The sequence below is a fragment of the Euprymna scolopes genome, chromosome 2, assembly GCF_053919585.1.
Source record: "Euprymna scolopes isolate OS-2025 chromosome 2, ASM5391958v1, whole genome shotgun sequence".
Taxonomy (NCBI): domain Eukaryota; kingdom Metazoa; phylum Mollusca; class Cephalopoda; order Sepiida; family Sepiolidae; genus Euprymna; species Euprymna scolopes.
In genome coordinates this window covers 32,086,832-32,109,054 of record NC_136483.1, presented here as the reverse complement: position 1 = coordinate 32,109,054, position 22,223 = coordinate 32,086,832, and the positions used below count along the sequence as shown (strand labels likewise).

Here is a 22,223-nt window from a genome sequence, read left to right as displayed (position 1 = left end):
GAAAGCGCGAGCACACTTGCCAATTTGCATACGTGTTCAAATGCTGCTCCTGCTGCTGCTAATACTATCACGTTCCATCCATCCTTCGGTTGCCGCTAATATTTTCATGCGTGTTCGTGTATGCTTTGTTACATTTGTTTTTAAAAACGATTTCTCATATATTAAAAAAAAAAGAAAGAAAAAAGATAACATTTATAAGGCAGTTTCAGTTAAAGACAAACACCAAATATTCATTACAACACGATACACAAAATATTTTTCCTCATTGGTGCTTCTACAAAATGTCAGGATGTTGTTTATAAAGTACCGTAAAAATCACATTAACTAGCTGACACTTACAGCTGGCTAATGCAACTTGTTAAAATATACAGTTTCAGCTTTCTTCAGTATAATATCACAAATAATCGGTGTGTGGCCTGGCCGAAAATTTCCACACCACCTATTAAATGAAATAAAATGAAACTGCGGCACTAACCCATGGCGGGTTTAATTGGTTTCCTCCAAAGGAGGAAATTTCATGTGTATATGAAATTCACAAACGGTCCCCAGTCACATGTATATCCCCATTAGGGAAGATGACGATGTTAAGTTTGTGCAGCTCTTGCAGGGAGGTGTCGACATCCTCCCACATACAGCGCCTGGTATTCCTAAATTGGTCATGCATTTAATATTTCTAAATTTGTCACCCATCTGGTAATGACCAAGCCCAACGTTGATTAACTATTACTGTCACATCAATCAAGAATAATGTGACGGGTGTGTAAACATGAATCTTGAAGGCAGGCCTAAATCGGTTGACTTCAGAGAAAGATTAAATCTGAGCCGCATAGGGTGATGTATACAGAACAGGAAAGTTCGTTGGTATGGTCACATTGAAAGAATAAACGAGACTTCTTGAGTTAGTAGAGGTAAAAAGTAGAAAAAGAGAAATAAAGAAATAGCCAGAGATAAGTAAGTTTAAAACTAAATTTTTAAGTCCATCCTACAAATGCCAGCATGCGAAACGAACGTTGAACTGATGATGATGATGATGATGATGATGATGATGATGATGATGATGATGATGATGATGATGATGATTTGTTGCGGTTTTCTTTGACAGCTTCTGGTAATCTAGTGTTTATTCTCGACAATCGGCCCCTTCTTTATCAAGATAAGATGTGGCCCAGCTTGAATCTAGGAAGTGCACACTCGAAAGCGTTACATCCTTTTTTGCGATAGAGAGTCCGTTAAATATTGCCGGTTGCCTGAGGCGTCATTCTCAGCTTTGCTTGTACCTTTGAAGAGTACCCTCCTTAACTGGCTTCATATTATCTGCAGTGAGAATCTGTTAAATAGTGACTTTCTGAAACAAGAATTCTTTAAGAGCTTGTATTCTTTGTGGTTCAAAAGGTACTACAGAGGCATTATATTTTAGTTTCCCTTCTCCTAAACAAGTTTGTGAATATATATATATATATATATATATATATATATATATATATATATATATATATATATATATATATAAGTCTATGGGTTGATTGTTTTGTTTTACGGCATATCATTCCTTTTGGGTTATTTAATTCCGAGTAAGTTTTGCAAAAGTTTTTTGCTTCAAGTTGAAATATCTTGAAATATTTATTCATGGTGCTTGATTTCGTTGTTTTGTAGAAAGGAAAAATATTGTGTTTGATTTTGATTTGCAGAACATGATTGAGTTTTGCACTGATAAAAAATCAATCACATCAATGGTGCCTTTTTTGGTCAGGAGACATGCACCTTTAGATAGCCTAATCTAGTAGCACTAGATGCCATGACAGGTATTATCACTCTGGACCAAAGTGGACCTGGGAGCGATGCTAAACTAATGGACAACACCATATTATCCACATCCCTCAAATGGGGTCTTTTTTAAGGTCGTGCCTGTTAAAGTTTAATTTAATTATTACAGTATTGTTTAAATTGTTAATTAAACCAAATTATTATAAAACTAGAATGGATCTTGTTAAGGGAATCTCTTAACCTATAATATATTTTTTTATTCAGTTTTAACCCCAAACAAGGCACAGTGCAACTTTGATATAGGGGGCTACTATCGGGGACATATGTTGCAGGGATACTATGTACGGAGTATATATCTGTTCACATTACATTTGAATTTCTGCATATCAGTACAGTTTCGAAAGCAGGAATCCGGAAGGGAGTTCCAAAGTCTAGCAGTTCTGGGGAAGAGACTATTAGAGTAGAAGGCTTTCTTACATCTAGGGATCTCTATTGTGTAGGGTGGGATTTTGCTGCTTGTAGGGTTTGTCGGGGGTATTTACGTCGAGAGAGTACAAGAGCCTGTAGCTCGTTGGAGCATTCACCATTAAAATACTTGTAAAACAGGCAGAGATGCAACATTACGTCGATGGGACAGAGGTTGAAGCTTAGATGACAGTTCAGGACCTATCAGGTTGGCGACTCTCTTCTGAACCCTATCCGAGCGAGAGACTAGTAGCATATGTACCAGCCCAAACGTGGCAACAGTTCTCTATACATGGGCGAATGGTGACCTTGTAGAGATACAGGATACTTTTAAGCATTTGTAAGTAGCTTTCTAGCTTTGCAGCAGCCTTGGCAATGCTCTCATTGTATCTGTTCCAGCTTATGTTCTCTGTGAACGTTAGGCCGAGGAGTTTGAAAGAAGTAAATTCAGGTAATGTGTCTTTAGTCACAGTTATTGGTGGTTGAGAAGGTTTCTTGTAATTATTGAAGGAAACATGGATGTGTACTCTATAGTATCAGACCCGACCGAATGGTTACTTGTAGGCATAAACCGATTCATACCATCAAAAAGATTCCAACAAAAACCTAACAGCCAGCCATGGTTCTCCCCAGAATGTGCTGCTGCCATCGTGCACAGAAATCACTTTTTCCATAGCTACCAACGTAATAGATGTACTGAGACGAAAGCTGCTTTCAGGACTGCCAGCAACCACTGTAAAAGAGTAATAAAAAATGCAAGAGAGCTATATGCTCAGTCCATTAAATCCAAAGTAGCTGAGCAGCGGCTTGGTTCCCACCAGTTTTGGCAAATAGCAAACAGGATTCTGAACAGAAGCGTGTGTTCTATCCCAACCATCATCAATAGACCTGAGGTCATCTCGTCAGCATCAGAAAAGGCTAAACTATTTGCCAAACACTTTGCAGCTAATTCTACCCTATGCGATGAAGGCTATCAACTCCCCGTATTTCCTCCTATAACAGACAACACGCTATGCAACATACAAATATCTGTGTGTGAAGTCACCAAGCTAATCAAGAACCTTGATTCCAGTAAAGCAACTGGCCCTGACGGTATTCCAGTTATAGTGCTTAAAAAGCTCCAACCAGAACTTGCCCTCATACTTACAAAACTGTTTAAGACTTGCCTTAAGGAGAAGTGCTTTCCAACAACTTGGAAAACCTCATCAGTATGCCCTGTATTTAAGAATTCAGGTGATAAGTCATCTCCCTCTCAGTACAGATCAGTAAGTCTCCTGTGTGTCATGAGTAAGTTGTTGGAATCCATATTAAATAAAGAAGTAGTCAACCACCTCAGCAGAAATAACCTTCTTAGTGACACGCAATATGGTTTCTACTCCACAAGATCTACCGCAGATGTGCTAACGGTTATATCTCATAGGATTAGTGAATCTCTTGACAAAGGCTTCCTTTCCAGGGCAATTGCTCTTGACGTATCGAAGGCCTTTGATAAGGTATGGCATAAGGGTCTACTTCACAAGATTTCCAGCCACGGTATCACTGGAAATATTTTCTCAATCATTAAATCATTTCTCTCCGATAGGTTCATAAGAATAGTGGTTGATGGGCAAAAATCAGAGGCCCACAGTATTAATGCTGGAGTCCCTCAGTGGTCCATTCTGGGCCCAACTCTCTTCCTGATCTACATCAATGATCTCCCAAAACACATACTTAAATAATTCGTTGACGTCTATGCTGATGACACGACTATCTATGGCTACACATCAAAGGCCGTAAATGACAATGTTCTCTCTGATTCTCTCTCCTCTGATCTTGAGCACATTGTACAGTGGGGGAAAAGGTGGCTGGTTACTTTTAATACATCCAAAACCAAGCTTCTATCTTTACATCAACGCTCTGATCCCCATCTGGCATCAATTGAAATGGATGGCTCTCATCTTGGGGAGGCTCCATGTTTTGACAAGCTTCTGGGTTTCACCTTTACTCCAGATCTGAAATGGAACACGTACATCAGGTCCGTTGCCAAGGACGCTGGAAAAATGGTGGTATCCTTCTACCGCTCCAGAAGATATCACACTACTGATGCAATTCTCTATCTGTATAAAAGCCAAGTACGTCCAAGGATGGAGTACTGCTGCCATATCTGGGCAGGAGCTGCTTAAAGCAGCCTATCCTGCCTTGACAGAGTACGAAATAGACTTTGTAGTTTAGTGTGGGATGCCCTTTTCTCTTCCTTGCAGCCTCTCTTCCACAGAAGAGACGTTGCGAGCCTGTCTTTGTTTTATCGTTATTTCCATGGCAAGTGCTCGTCTGAGCTCCAATCTCTCGTCCCCCCTCATCAATCTTTCATGAGAAACACTCGTCTGGCTGAACTACTATCAATAATTTTCACCCTCTTTATCTGTGCCTGAATCCAAACGTACATTCCATGAGCAAAGCTTCTTTCTCAGAAGTGCACGACTGTGGAACTCTCTTCCGTTTGCCTGTTTCCCACCTGACTACAACTTAGAGGTCTTCAAGTCCAACATAAACAAATTCCTGACAAACTGCCCTCTTAAGTAAGACACTTTATCAAATCTCCATTACTAATGATTACTACAATACTCTCTCATTGATTACTGTACACACAATAACCTTTATCCGTGAGTGGCCTCCGAGCCTTGATAAGTGGTGACCTCCATGTAAAAAAAAAAAATATAGATATATATATATATAGATATGTGTTCATGTGTTTTCGCTTTGTGCCTGTTAGAGAGTGTAGTGTCATCACAAATATACCCATCTCAGAAACAATTTTATCAGGGAGGTCATTTATGAATATTAGGAATAATGAAGGCCCAAGGATCGCCCCCTGAGGTACACCCGCATTTATATTTTGTTTAGATGTACGACCATCGAGGACAACATGGATTCTTCTTTTATTTTAGAAAGATTCAATCATGTTAAGTATTCGTCCAGTGATACTGTAAGATCCGATTTTCCTAAAAAGACCATTGTGCCAAACCCTGTCAAAGGTCTTAGATATATCTAGGGCTACTGCTTTCCCCTCACCTGATTTGTCCAGTGGATGGTATATATGTTCAGAGATTACAGTAAGGATATCTGCCGCAGAACGAGCTTGTCTAAATTCATATTGTTGGTCAATCAGAAGTTTAGCAGCTGTGAGGTGATGAACTAGAGCTTGATTTATTATGGACTCAAATTATTTGGCAAAAAATAATTTTGGGGCGATAATATGATGGGTCAGTTCTTTCGCCAGAATTCTTATAGACTGGTACTACAGAAGCAGTTTTCCAGCAGTCAGGAAAGCAAGATTCGTTAAGGCATTTGTTGAAAAGTTTGGAGAGAACTGGAGCAACCTCAATGGAGCATTTTTTTAGCTGCACAGCCAGGATGGGATTGGGTCCACATGCTTTTGAGGTGTCTATGTTTTTTATGATAACATGTACTTGAGAGGGAGTGATTTTCAGATCATCAAGTGTGGCATCTATCCGCAAAGGAAAGTCAGGGATGGAGTGGTTTGCTGAGTCCAATGTGGAGTTAAAGGCAAACCGACTGGCAAGTATGTTAGCCTTCTCGGTTGCCGTGCAAACAACCTCGTGATTATTGGATAGTGGGGGAATTATCGATTACTACACTGTTGCAAATTTCTTATTATTGCATGTAAATAAATTTCAAAACATAAAATCTTTGAATACCTCATGATTTACTAACCCCCCTTCCCATGTAAAGAATAACGTTATTATTTTATCACAATTCTTATTCTGTATAAATACACAATAGATATGCAATTAAGAGTAAAAATTTACTATTTAAAAAATTCGTAGAAGAAATTTTTTTAAAATAAACTGTTAACAAGCAACGCAAATAGTCACTTATACAATCAATTAAAATATTTGTTATTTTTATCATTTCATTACATTACAAATTTATAACTCAGTATTGACGCAATAGGGGTCATTATAGTGAAACTGATGTAATAGCCAACCCAAGCACAACACATTGAGCTCACAGTCCATACAGGAAATAACTGCATCACTGCCTCAATAGTGCAGTTGTTAATGGTGTAGGCTATTACGTATTTATCTAGAGTAAGGACTGTGCTATCATCGAAATTTTCCAGGCAATTTACGTAAAACGCCAAAAACTGCTAGAAAAATTTTGTGATTTTTTTATGCAAACGCTGGCCCAGTTTTCCAATGAAAAATATATTATTTTCGTTATTACGAAGATAATTCAGTAAAAAATATTCTTCGGACTACTGTTCCCATCTTGAGCATCATTTTTACAACATTTCGTAAATATAATTGCGAATCACTTCGAACTTCTATCCAGTCATGGCTGACGAAACGAAAGTATACTATCCCCATGAATTAAATCAAGGATTCTATTTGAAATACTGTGCAGATTCTTGAGACAAAGATTTTCGAGTTCAACAAAGTACACTTGAAAATGAAGAAGGCTGTTAGAAATGTAGAATACGGAGATGTTGAAATGACATGACATATGAACGAAAGCAGGCAAATCAACGAAGATCATATTAAGATTATAAATCTTCGTATATCCATTTACTTTTCAAAATCATTCACATATAAATATGAACTTACTGTTTAACGTGACCGGGATGATAAATATTTTTGATAATTTCGAGAGGTATATCTCTTTCTCTTTTTTTCTTTTTTAAGAAAAACAACCCAAAACTAATCCGTAAAAACGGAACAAAGAATACGATGCTAGGCCAGCTGCCATGCAGAAAATAGCGGGAGGGCAATGAGTTTATTAAAATTTACTTATTTGTTTTTATATTGTTAGAACTTCTTTATTTTATTAATTTAAATATTAATTTTATTAATTCTGTAATTCCTATTATTGATAATTTTTTAATTCTTTTTCTTTTATGTATGTAATTTTTATATATATGTTATTTTTATGAAACATATATTTAAAGATGTATAAAGCAACGGATGCGAAATTAGGACAAGAAAATGGAATAAATTATGCTGCATACCATCCAGATTCGCCGGAACTTTCTATGATCGATGGTGATGATCGAAAACTCCTTGAAAAGATGAAGACTTATCTGGTTGAGGGTGTGTAACAGTGCGGACGCACATATGTAAATGCATGCGAAACGACGTCACTAGTAGGAAAAAGAAGGACTTTAAAAAGGAAATCACGTTAGAGATGGGAAGAACGTCTGAGATCATGTTAGAGGTGTGCATAACGTTCGAGATCACGTGGGTTACATCACGATCATAACAATGAGGAAATAAATGCCGTTGTTACAAAAAGTGAATTGAAGTTCTTTTTCTATTTTTTGTCTGGCGTGCGACTGAAAACTACAACGTGTTGGTTTCGGGACAATGTTACAGCTGGTTGTTATTCTTCAGGTGTCATTAATCTAGCTAGATCAGTGTTGTTTATCAATAATTAATATGAAAACATTTTTACGCAAAATATATGCTGTTTATTTTATCTCAGGAACATTAGAAAGGCCGAGAGATAATCTACAACTGGTTATTTTTTTTTTAGATATGATTTCACGTTTGTCTGCTTTGCTTCGAAAATAAATTTCACCTCTTACTATGCTGATTAATACTTCTGTTTTTTCTTTCGTCCAATTACGTATTGCCATGTCTGATGGTTTTGAACTTGCAAACGTTTAGTTTTATAAGATGCGTCACCATTTATAAAAGCCAAAAGCTATTCAAGGCTAAGGATTAATGAGGTGGAATGATAGTCATCTGAGAGATGAAGAACATTATCAGAGGAGTGAGAATGATTTATGAACTAGAGACTTGTGGAGAGAATTTATGACAGGAATCTGTTGATAGTGGCTTTGTAGACAGCCACGTTGTAATCGGCAAGAAAACAATCCCATAGTAAGGCATTCCACAGATGAGAAGCGCTTGAAAAGAAGCTCTGTATGTGGAACTTCTGCCTGATGCCCAGCATACGGAGGGAGAAACGACAGTTATCTTCAGTGTGATATGAAAACGAGGTCTTGTTGGAAATAACGATAGAGTACAAAGAGCCTCGTAACGACTCTTCGGTTGTAAAGTTGGTATTGGTTTGTCAAGGCTATTTGTGAGGATGTGTGTAATAGTCTGTACGTCAGCATCGCAGGGACACTAAGCATAGCAGCACTTGCGCAGGTTGTTCTGTATTTTGGAAACCTTTGCTCGGGCCCGATTGAGTATTACCCACTCTTTCCAGGGAGTTCAGAGCCTGCTGGGATGTTTTCTTTCGGTGCCGGAAGGATGCTGGTGTTGTTCGTCCGAGGCCGGTGATGTTAAACAACTTTAATAGTACACTAAGGAGAAAAAGTCCACTTTTCTGTTACTTGTTTGTTCCAAAGCAAATAGAAAGAGTTATTGAAACAGTTAAGATTAACAAGTCTGTACAATCACTTGCAATTATGAGTCTTCTCCATTCATGACTCTCGACAAATACCTGTTAAGCGGTTTATATGCGTACTCCACTTCAATTCCCCATTAATTAACAAGTAGCACAAATTGAACTGAACTCTTGCATCCGTTAGTTAAAGTCAAATGTTATTTGTTGAGTAAGGGGTGAAGGTCACAGAGGTGGGGGTGATTGCCTCATGTACTTGGAATTTTAGAATGACTGTTGATAATCCGACTCATTGTCCTGCTGAAAACGTGCTCCGAGTACTCGGTAATAAAAAAAAAATGTTTATTTGGAAGATCCAAATGTCTTATTCTTTTTTTTTTTTTTTTGTTCGATTGTTTGCTTACATAATTTTTAATTTGTCTGTTTTTACGGCATATCAACCTTTTTGAGGTTATTTAAGGCCGAAACTCAGGACCTATTGTATACAGTTCATTGAATACATGTTGCTGTGTTACTCATAGGTGGACGGAAATTTCCCAAAAGTACTAACGTGGACTTGAACACAATAGATCAAATTCCATAGTCTTCTAGAGAATTCATGAAACTAATTACTCGGTTTTATATTTTAATTTCACTAAGCTTATTATTTTAATAGTGGAAATTATTTTAATAGGGGAAAATATTTAATAGTGGAAATTATTTTAATAGGGGAAATTATTTAATAGTCATCAGCGTTGATTGTATACTTGGCATACTATGGTCAAATTCCATCAGCGGATTTTCACTAATACCTTAAGAAAAGTTTTAATTCCAATATTATCCCACCTAGTTATGGGCAAAATAGTAGGATAGACTGGATTCTCAAGCCTTGGTTGGGACAATAGACGAGTGATCATCATATTCAATTTAATGTCATGTTGGATGGATTTTAGGAATTGACTTCCAAGCTAACTTATATTTTATCAAGTTGTTATTTTATCCCTTTTTCTCTCACGTTCATCCTTATCACTTACTCCCTTGATTTTTATTGCAATATTTTTTTATATTGAGGATATATTCACTGAAAGTTGGAAAATTCTACTGATGATCTGTGACAACGGTCATAGAAACAAGAGTCAAATGGTGGCGTGTGATTGTCAAAAGTCACCGACATTCAAACTCGAAACCCGACCAATAGGGAACGAAAAGGTAACACATGCAAATTAAGACGTGGTCGAATTTGAGCCGATATTTCTTTCATGGACGGAAGATTTTGCGGACTCTGAGTCGTTCGAACATACGGTTAATTCGCGTGTCAGTGGAAAGAAAGAAAGACGGATTTGCTACAAACGTCGAAACGGGAAGAGAAAGCGGATTGCCGTTTTTTGTGTGTGCTGAGAACGTTACAAGCTGAAGAAGAAAAACTTCTTTTTTTGCATGAACATTTAACGGTTTTCGGTGGTTAAAAGGAAGACTTTAATTCCAACACCTCAGAGACACGACCGATAGGAGCTGACGAATCAAATTAAGCCACGTTCTGCTAGCAACCAATCAGAAACCAGAATTGCCCCATAAAAATATTGAATCTTGAAGCCTTTCAGCAAATAATTTTTTCGTGTCAACACGAGAAGGCTCTTTGCATTCAAAATTATAAAGTCCAGTACCTTTACAAAATAGCTATCCACTGAAAATTCTTCATCCCCAGGACTTGTACAGAATAGCTACCCAACGGAAACCCTTTTGGAATTAAGCATAGCTTTCAATTCAAGAATTTTCTTTGATTTCGTGTGAATTGGCCTTGCTACTTCAATGGTTCTACATCTACTAACTCAAAAACTACCATCTATTCTTTCAACGTGGCCACACCATCAAAGTTTTCTGTTCTGCGCATATCTCCTTATACTGCCCAGATTTAATCTTCCTCTAATGTCATCAGATATAAACCTGTGTTTAGGACTTGCATTACTCGTTCATCATATCATTTTCATATCATTTCTATCCATGCAATGCATGTCCTCAACCCTAACTCGCTAGATTTCACTTCCATATATTATCTCACTTCATTCACTTGTCTGATAGACTCTTCTCTTTGCTGACAGTGGTAACGCTTTGCTGGTTTATAATGGCTGAAGTTTCCTGAACTTCCTGAATCTTGCAGTCACACATTTGTTCTGATGTTCTCAATGGTATCAACAAGATAACAAAACTTCTGAACAACTTCGATGGCTCAACTATCCAAATATACTTTCCCCACATCTTTTTTTTTTCATTCGTCTTTCTGTTCTAACACATCTTGCATGCAAATAGTCTGGAAGAAAGAAAACTCGGAAAGAAAACTGGTTTTTCTCTGCTCATCATCACGTTTGTTTTTTATTGTTTGTTGTTGTTTTTATTGCATTTTCACCCCAAACAAGGCATACTGCCACTTTGATGTAAGGGGCTATTATCAGGGACCTAGGTTGCAATGGTACTATGTAGAGAGTTTAGCAGCAAGATATCTGTTCACATTACACTTGAACTTCTGCATGTCAGTATCGTTGGGGGAGCAGGAACCCGGAAAAGAATTCCAAAGTCTATCAGTTCTGGGGTAGAAGTTATCGGAGTAGAAGGCTTTCTTATATACAGGGATCTCTACTGTGTAAGGGTGGGACTTTGCTGTTTGTCAGGAGTATTTTTGTCGAGGAGGTACAAAGACGTAGTTCGTCAAAGCATCGACCATTAAAATACTTGTAAAACAGGCAGAGGGATGTAAAATTTCGTCGATGGGACAGAGGCTAAAGCTTAGATGACAGCTCAGGACCTATCAGGTCGCTAACTCTCTTTTTAACACTTTCCAGGAGCGAGAGACTAGTAGCAGATACACCAGCCCAAATGTGATAGCAGTGCTCCATACATGGGCGAATGGTGGCCTTGTAGAGGTATAGGATACTTTCAAGCGTAAGTAACTTTGTAGCACGGTAGAGGGAGTCCACCATGGATTCATCGCTGTCACTGGATTAAAACAGTGTCAAGTTATATAAGTTCAATAATGGTTTGTTCAAAATCTGTTGCGATCATTATACAACTTTCACAAATATTCTTGATAATGATTATACTTCTCATAACTTTATTATTGTTCAAATAGAGAATAGACTAGACTCCCAAGTTTTGATAGTGCAGCTAGTCTAGAAGAAAGAAGATTTTGAAGTAATAATTTTTTATTTGCATTATTATTGGGAAAGGTTATATTTGCCCTCCTCCTAGGTATGGTTTAAATAGTAGAGTAGATAAGACTCGGTGGTGCAACTAATCTAGGAGAAGGAACATTTTGAAATAACACTTATCTGTTTTTTAAGCTCTATACAGTTGTACTCCTGGGAGTTAAAACTGTCTGCTCGGCTATTGTGGATGCAGAATCATTATAGAGAAGTTATAAATGGCGGACACAAAGATATTAATTGTGCACGGAATATAGTGAATATTGCAATATTTGAAAGATGAGCTAATGCATCAGATAAATGCATATATCACAAAATACTGAGCAAAGAAACATGTGTCAATCAATGGTTAAGATCGGAAAGAAATAACTGCAATCACCTTTAATATTATTCAGATCACAGATGAGAATACAAACTTTTGAAAGATCACCTGTGAGTTCTCATGTTTGTCTTAGGTGATCATGTATATTAAATTACTCGAGGCATTGCCTGTTGTTTACGTCATGCCACATCATAGGAATGAGACGGCGTTAGTTAAGTTGACGACCCCCCCCCCAATTACGTTCTACGATTTCTTATTTGTTTCATTTCATTTTTATACAAGTTTTGATAAAAAAAATATTGCTTTTAAATATAATAAGGCAAAATATTCGGAAGCTGCTCTTTTCTTTGCAAATAAATAAGTTAATGCACTTTTTGTCAAATATTTATTGATTATTTCTGCGAAAATATGTAGACCTATTTAAAATATGTAAATGAACAAATTTGAAAAAAATATTTAAACATATTATTTGGAAAGAAAATCAATTTACGAATATTCATTTTCATTACAGTTAAAGACAATATTGAAATGAAACAAACAGGAAACCGTGGAATGTACTCAGCTGGCGATCGCCAACTTAATTAACGACGTTTATTTAATATGACGTAGACAATAGGAAATGGCTCGAGTAGGTTAATATGCGTGATGGCCCTGTCTTTTTTTTTATAGTAAGCTATCTTTGTTTTATGTTGCATGTGGATTTTGACTAGTGAGTTGTAATAACCACAATCCCATAAGGGCAGACGTTCTTGGCCTTCTGGCCAAGATCAAAGTGTAGCATCTGTTCTTCAGATGCTACACTTCAATTTCTTGTTCTCTGTCAGTGAAGGAAAAATCCTTCACGACTGAGACAATTTTTAATTTTTGTTCCTTTCTCTACGTTAAAAAACGACCCTGGTGTCTAACTCTGTCCCATGGGGAGGCATTGTAAATAGTAACCACAAAATGAATTCTATGTTTTGATTTATTTATCATTATTTTTCGGAGCTCAGAAAACATGGACGGTGGTATTAATTATCCATGCTCTTATGTACCCCAAACTCCATTCAGTGGTTATTTGACAGGATATCCACTCACAAATCTTTTGGGGCTGAAATCAAAGCTGAGATAGTTTGTCTCCTGTGACGTAAATGATGTCACTCTCATCTTTTTTACACACTCCTATTTCCCTTTCATTATATAACACCAGAAATTAAAATAATTATAACTTTGGCTTTTGCAGTTTGATATTCATCTTGTTACAAAAAAAATAATACTAGGGTTTGTTTATTCTGTTTATTCTGAGAATTTCCTTTTTGTTTGTTCATGTAAAATAGTTGAATAACAATCGTCCATTTAATGATGCTAAAGTGGCCCAATTTACAACGTTGCTTCGAGGTAGTAAAACAAGAAAGAAAAGGAAAGCATTTTTGAATTGTTCTAGAGAAAAGAAACACCTATTTTATTCTATAAAACAAACAAATAAAAAAGACGAAATACAAAACAAAAAACAAGACAAAATGATAGCTTAATCGCTTCTTGACTTTTATTCTCTGACATGGAGACAATGCCGGGATTGTTTCTATTTCCTAAATTGCAGGCATTTCGAAATAAAATGACTGAAGGAATGTGAGAAGTGAAATCCATATTATTCTTACGGAGGGGATATTGACTTTTTATTGGCTTTTTATTTATTTATTTAAAAATAATTATTTATTCATTTATTTTTATTTATTTATTTATTTATTTATTTGATTTTTTGATTTTTTTGATTTTTTGATTTTGTAATATCTAAAACATAATCGCTATGGTAAACGATTTATTGCACCGCAGGAAATGAACGCAGACTAGTATGTAACCTATTACGCGTTTTTTTTTTAATGAAAATCGCTCCAGGCAAGACATGAAGCCACTTGATGCAAGGAGCTAAAAAAGAAATAGATAAAAAATACTTCATCCGGATCAAAAACTAGCCAATAATAAGTGATATGTGGATAGATTCCGACCAAGAAAACAGCAATTCTTTTCTCTTTGTCAGAAACATCGCTCATGGAATGTGAAGATTAAAAGGACAAAATAAGAGAGTGAAGAATTATTTAAACTTTTGGCAGGTGAATTAATAGTTAATACAATAGTTAATACAATAACTAATAATTAATACTTGTATTAGAAAGCGTTGCTCATGACACTTTCATTTTGGTGTTTACTTTTATCCATCCGAGTTAAAGCATATTGCCGCTGAAGCATAACGGGGCTACTGCGATATGAGTCAGATTTATAGGAGAGGCGACTAAACTGGGGAGTTGAGGAGTAAGCAAGTTCCTTGATTCATTTCAATTTAAATTTCTGCATGTTAACATTGTCGGGGAAACGGGGGCGGGAATTGCAAAGCAAGAGGTCAATCACGTAGAGTTCAAAATCAACTGCAGGATTGCCTTGCATTTTAGTAATGACTAATTGGGATAACTGACTTTACGATGATTAAATTATGGGATATCTCAACGTTTCCTTTAATGACATTAACTATATTTACAGCATTTTCTGAAAATATCTTTAGTACTTATACAGAATACAGACCGTGCCATTTTTTAGATTGGATTTTCGAGTTAAATTCTGTTTTATGGTAGCTTTTATTTATTTATTTATTTATTCATTATTATTATTATTATTATTATTATTATTATTATTATCGTCGTCGTCGTCATCATCATCATCATCATCATCATCATCATCATCATCATCATCATCATCATCATCATTAAATTGTTAGGTGAAAGGACAGAATAGTTAATAGAAATCCCAACCCATGTTAAAAATGGAATTCTGAATAACATCATTATTTCAGCACGGTCCGTATTTTGCAGCAGTACCAAATATTTTAAAAAGAATGTCTAAACGAATATAAAACATTTCGGTTTGTATTATTTTCGACAACTCAAATCTAAAAAAAAAACACGTTTCTTTTTCTAGAATAATAACTCCTCCAAGAAATGATGCTTTATTTTGCTTAGGGGCACAAATGAACAAGAATACTTGACATTCGCTATAAACATTCACTTTAGTTGGTAGTGACTTTCTATCCCCCCATTTATAAGTTTAAAATAAATCACTTTTAAATGTATATAATGCTCTCAAATTAAACAGGATACTCATTCGAAGTGGTGTAATAAAAGTTCCAAATGTGTTCCATAAAAGCACTGTCTTCTTCACTGTCGTCAACCTCCTCATCTTCATCATCATCCTCTTCCTCCTACTTTTCCTTGAGTATCCAATAACCTGATCAACAATATTTAAAAAAATTTTTTTATTATATTTTCACCCCAAACAAGGCACATTGCCACTTTGGTGTAGAGGCCTACTATCAGGGGCAAAAACTACGTGAGAACTATGTAGGGAGTTGGGAAGCAAGATGTCGGTTCACGTTACACTTGAACTTCTGCATGTCAGTACAGTTGGGAAAGCAGGGACTTGTAATGGAATTCCCAAATCTAGCGGTTTTTGGGAAGAAACTACTGGAGTAGAAAGATCTTTTACATCTAGGGATCTCTACTGTGTGGGGGTGGGATTTAGCTGCCTATCGGGTTTGTCAAGAGTGTTTATGTCGTTGGGGCACAAGTGCTTGCAGTTCGTCAGAGCATTCACAATTAAAATACTTGTAGAACAGGCAGAGGGATGTAACATTTCGTCGATGGGACAGAGGCCGAAGCTTAGATGACAGTTCAGGACCTATCAGGTTGGCGACTCTCTTTTTAACCTTGTCTAGGAGCGAGAGACAAGTAGCAGATACACCAGCCCAAATGTGAAAATCATAAATGGGCGAATGGTGGCCTTATAGAGGTACAGGATACTTTCAGGTGTTAGTAGTTTTCTAGCGCGGTAGAGAGAGTCTACCTTTTTCGCAGCGGTCCTTGCAATGCTGTCAATCTAATTGTTCCAACTCAACAGTACTTCATTGTAGGACGCACCTGGCTCTTATACATATAGGGGATCACATCGGGAGTGAGATACTTACTGGAGAAGTAGAAGGATTCAACCATCTTTCCAGCGATTTTGGCAACCGGTTTGATGTATGTGTTCCATTTCAGATCAGAAGTGAATGTCAGTCCCAGAAGCTTGTAAAGACACAGAGCTTCCCCAAGACTAGATCCATTCAATTGGGGTGTGGTGGGCATCAGAGATATTATGATGAAAAGTGAGAAGCTTGGTTTTCGATGCATAAAAATTAAGCAACCACCTTTTTCCCAATTGCACCGCGTTCTCAAGATGTGGAGAGAAAGAATCAGAAAGATCTTTGTCATAGTTGGCCTTTGAAGTGTCACCATAGATTGTTGTGTCGTCTGCATAAATGTCTACAACTGACCTAAGAAGAGATCGGGAGATTGGGAGATCGTTGATGAATATCAGGAACAGGGTTGAACCCAGGATCGAACCCTGAGAGACACCAACATTAATAGTGTTTCTTCTTTCTGCCCATCAACGACTACTCTTATAAGCCTATCAGAGAGAAAGGGTTTTATAACTGAGTGGACATTCCCAGCTATTCCACAGCTGGCGATCTTGTGAAGTAGGCCTTTATGCTATACTCTATCAAAAACCTTTGATATGTCAAGCGCTATTGCTCTAGAGACAAAGCCTCCGTCGAGCGATTCACTAATCCGGTGTGATATAACAGTTAGTACATCAGCTGTAGATCTTGCAGAACGGAAACCATATTGCATGTCACTTAGCAGGTTATTTTTGCCGAGGTGGTTGACCCTTATCTGTTTATCACAGTTTCCAGCAATTTATTCATGACGCACGGAACACTGATTGATCTGTGCTGAGAGAGATGATCGATCACCGGAATTTTTAAATACAGGGCAGAATGATGAAGTTTTCCAAGGTGTTGGAAACCATTTCTCTTTAAGACAACGTTTAAACAGCTTTGTAAGTATAGGAGCTAGTTCTGTTTGAAGTTTTTTGAGCACTATGACTGGAATGCCGTCGGGGTCAGTTGCTTTACTAGAAACAAGGTTTAGGATAAGCTTGGCAACATTACGTACACAAATGTGTATATCGCTTAGTGTGTTTTCAGTCACAGGAGAGAATATGGGGGTAGGCGACACTGATCGAAACGGGTAGAATTTGCTACTAAGTTTTTAGCTTTTTCAGATGCTGACGAGATTATCTCAGGTCCATTGATGATGCATAGGCATAGAGGATACGCTTCTGTTCAGACCCTGTTTGTTATTCACCAAAACTGGTGGGAGTCAAGCCGCTGGTCCACTACTTTAAACTTGATGTACTGAGCATGCGAATCTTTTGCATTTTTATTACTCTTTTACAATGGTTGTTGGCAGTCCTAAAACTGGCTTTTCTATTTGAGTGAAAATAAGTTTTATCCTGATTCTAGAACTATTCAGCCATTTATAGTTAAGGTCTGGGTAATACTTCCTCGTCAGTATTGCCATCCTCTCAGACCCTTCATGGCTACTTTTTTGGTACTAATCAATGTGTGTATATCCTTATGTTTGGATAATGATTATTTCTTCTGCTTCTTCTTCTTATTATTATTATTATTAATATCATCATCATCATCATCATCATCATCATCATCATCATCATCATCATCATCTACTAGAAGTTTTTGCTTGAATCATAGCTAGTAATTGCTCGGATCTCCACTACTCCTAACTTCTTTCGATAACAATTGAAAATCACTTTGTTTGATCGTAACAACCACTCACATTGATTTCTCGCTGATAACAACATTGGCTTCCTCTGGAATTTTAGTGACATTAAGCCTCTCAAAGATTTCAGTATTTTCTGTGTCCTCCCACTGAAGGTAGTTATGGATACTGCCCTCCTTCCAAGTATCATCTGCTTCTATCCTTCATGAACACGTTTTGTGATAACAACTAAGACTTGTGCCATTGTGAATATGATGGCAGATAATAGTTTTCACAGTTTCACTTTCTTTTGACTCATTTTTTTTCTTTTTCTATATTTTTGTTCGATTTTCATTCCAACTTACCCGTTGGTTTCTGCGCTCGAAGATTTTCCTCAATATAATAGCAGTTTTCATCAGTGTTATGCGTTGTATAGTGTCAATCTTCCCTTGGATTCCAATCTCTCCTATAATTATTGCTATTATAGCAATATAGCATAGTCATTTCATTATTATTATTATTATTATTATTATTATTATTATTATTAGTAGTAGTAGTAGTAGTAGTAGTATTCGTCTTGTGCTGTGACCTAACAACAAATGTGTTCATTAGACAAACGTTTATTTTCTTCCCAGTATACGTGTTTGTCAGAACATGCGACCCTAAAAGGGAACGCTTCCCCACCCCTTAGCCCGTATACACAGTAATAAACGTCACTATCTTTTACGCCCCCTCCCAGGGTAATAATGTAACAGGAAGTGGGATGGACTGTGTCAGGAAACGAGGGCATTTTTAAAGGGCCCCAGTAAAGGAGAATGGACGGTTATTTTTAGCCGGCAAATTATTTAGTGAAACTTTACTGTGCTTGCGTGTGTATAAAAAAAAAACACACAAACTTTGACTTCCTGTCTTTATTTTAGAACAGGTTAGAGAACAAAAAGTTGTGATGGCGACCGGATAAGACTGTCTTGGTTCTTAGTGAACCTTTCTTTGTTCGATTGACGTATGTTTCGGTTCAGTGTGAAGAGACCATCATCCCAGAAATTTTCGCCTCCTTCTGGATGGAGGTGGTAGTTTATAGCTGGTCGTTGAAATGCCCCTATCGGGGAATGCCGGTAAATCTTTTACCGTATATATTTTGTTACTCTTCCAGCCCCTTCTCTATTCCAGGAGAGTTGGTGTCCCTCGTATTAAAAAGAACTTGTGTCATATGTTGATATCGTGAGAAAACACGTAAAAATAAGAACAGTAGGGATCCATTTTTTGGAAGCCATGCATCAATAATTTGGTTCGCATTGTTGCTAATGTTTGTGGCAGAGACGGAAGGCAAGAGGCGTTTAAAAAAAAGTGTAATTAAGGGAACGGCGCAAGAGAATCGAGTATTCGTTCATGCCAAAGTAAGAAAACATTGTAAAATACTTTATTTATTTATTTTTACTATATATATATATATATATATATATATATATATATATATATGTATATGACGACTTCATTTAAGCCTGATGAATCCTAGCGTGGATGAAACGCGGACTATTCTGTGTAGCTTAATTGCCATATATATTTTATAACTCATCATTTAGCCGACAATAGTGCCATAAAACAACACATAACACCACATATAAACCTACAGTCGTCCAACATTAGAAATATCTTAACTAAAAATACTAACATTCCATACCTTAACAACTGCACACGACGATTAAAATTACTAGAAGGAATGCTTATCAAAAAACTACAGCCCCTTTTTAACCGGATCTCATTTGACACCGGGACAAATATATTAACAGTATTTAATAACTAATAAGAAACTAAATAAATAAACTATAAAATAGGAAAATCGAAATTAAAAAAATAGAATAAAAATAATTCGCCCCAACCCTCCTGCATCCTCCTTTATAACTAAAAAAAAATTATAAATACACCAAGCCTCAAAGGAAAAGAAAACGATAACAACAACAATCGCTTCTGATGATAATCGGATGCACCGATAGAAAGCGCTTAAGAAGGCCGAACAACAACTTTTGGGCGCCATTTTATATAATGTGCCAGCTGAAATTAAAAAAGACCGCTCGGCGAATGGAAAAGATATCCAGAAAAATCGGAAAAATGAATAACTCTGTCGTGTTCAATCAGACGTGCTTGAATAAGGACTTATTGACTTACAAATATATATATATATATATATATATATATATATATATATATATATATATATATATATATCTTAAGATATTTCTTTATTTATATATATATATATATATATCTTAAGATATTTCTAATGTTGGACGACTGTAGGTTTATATGTGGTGTTAGGTGTTGTTTTATGGCACTATTGTCGGCTAAATGATATATATATATATATATGTATATATATATATGTATGTATATATATATATATATATATATATATATATATATATATATATTGCATAGTGGTCTCATTTTGGCCTAAAATCTCATCAATGGTCATTATGATATACTTCAGGACATATTTGCTCTTGAACCAGGAAGAGTTCTAAGCTAACACTACAAACACTATTTCATCGCCAATAACAGATTTCGTAATCTAGTAGGCGATATCCTTTTCTCTTCTCTGCAACCTCTTTCCCACAGAAAAGACGTTGCGAGCCTATACCTGCTCTATCGCTATTTTCATGGCAAGTGTTCGACTGAGCTCCAATCTTTAGTTCCCCTTCGCCAGTCTTTCATAAAAAAAACACTCGTCCAGCCCAAATCATTATCAATAAATTCCGCTACTCTCTATCGCTGCCTAAACCTAAACATGAATTCCATAAACATGGCTTCTTTCCTATAACTGCTCGCCTGTGGAATTCTATTCCGCTGGTCTGCTTTCCAGTTGACTACAATATCATTGATTCAAGTCCAATGTAAACAAGTTCTTATTCGACCATCCTCGTAAATAATCTTATTATACCAATTACCACCACAAACGATTATTACGCAACTGTCTCAGTGACTATAATACACACATTAACTCTTATCCTTGATATGTGGTAACCCCTTTGTAAAAAAAATAAAATTCGATTGAATCGAAGGAAGGCCACTTTCTCAATCAGAATCGCTGGATGTTGGAATAGACTTCTAAGAGAAGTAATAAATGCACTAACAACGTAACAATTCAAGTAATTTTGGATAAGCGCTACTGTATCCTCTTTCTGTGTAAACTTTTTACCACCGTTTCCTTACATGGCAATTGAGGCATTCTTGTTTTATTTTCTGCCAAATAAATCGAATTGAATTTTATCTACATAGCGTACTAATGTCTCTCCTTCTCCATGTAAATATGCTACACATTATCGTCGATAATATTATTTGCTCACTAAGAGCGCGCACGTCATTGATAGTGATCGCTCTATAATAAAAATAGGTGGTATTCTCTGGTATATGAAAGACAGCAAGTCTCTTCAGATTCTCAGTACTTTACGCTTCTTTCTATCAACGTCACAAATCATCTTGCATTATCGCCACAATCGCTTACCATTGATTTCTCGCTGATAATGGCCGCTGGCTTTCTCTATAGTTTAAGTGGCAAAGAGCTTGCCCAAGATTCCAGTGCTCTCTGTGGTCTTCAGTGAAGATCCGGATAGCATTCTCCCTCCTCAGTCTTTCCATCCTCCTTGACCCTTCAGGATCATTTTCTGTGGCACCAACCGCTACTTGAACCACACTGTTTCTTCGAAGGGGGGGGTTGTCTGAGTATGTATATTGTCGTTTCTTTAACATATTCCAAGCTGGTGCCGTTGCCGTTGCCGTTATTGTTCTGATTATTGCTGCCGTTGTTATCTATATGTAAAATAATACATCAAAACAATTTATCTTATCGACCAATTTTAATGATGGGATCGCCCGATCATCAGAGATGCAAAAAGGGGTATTTATTTTTAAATTTCATTGGATGACACTATTGTGTCGAGCTTGAAAGTCGGACTAAAATACACTTTCTTAGACTTCTCTTTCATTTCTGTGGATCGCATAGTGTTTGCTTAGAGAACACCCAAATATGTTGTAGCTATCGTGTTTGCCAAGTGCCACCATCTCTAGGTTGAGCAGTTCCTTCTTTCCCATTCCGAATTACATTTAGATGGTCCTATTTATCAACTTTTCCAGTTCATTTTTGCTTTTGGCAAATAGCTTCAGGTCGTTCAAATGCAGGAGATAATTTATTCTTTGTTCTGTGTCTGCAAAGCTATATACGGCATAACACTTCCTAAGTATGGGGTTGGATGGTATAATAGCTATGACTTACGGTAGAAGTGATAGTCTCCTTAGAACATGCCTCTCTCTATTGTTATCGTAGTCAGATGTTCTCCTTCCATTTTCAGTTTACATCTCCATGTTTACATTGTTTTTTTTTGTTTTTTTAAATAAGATTGGTAATCTTGTCGGGTAATTCATGCACCCTTAAGCACTCAATTATCAATGCTTGAAGGATCCTGTCGTAAGTTTTCTTGTAATCGATCCCTCTCGTGACTATGATCTTTGTTCTGTATT

The 22,223-nt window shown here is 36.6% G+C and overlaps 1 protein-coding gene and 1 pseudogene across 4 annotated transcripts in view; both read left to right on the top strand.

Annotated features, from left to right (window-relative positions):
* The window catches only part of LOC145290459 (uncharacterized), a 565,155-nt gene that overhangs the window by 40,316 nt on the left and 502,616 nt on the right, over positions 1 to 22,223 (top strand). The gene's annotated exons all lie outside the window — the stretch shown is intronic.
* On the top strand, positions 12,823 to 12,966 carry LOC145243487 (U2 spliceosomal RNA; annotated as a pseudogene).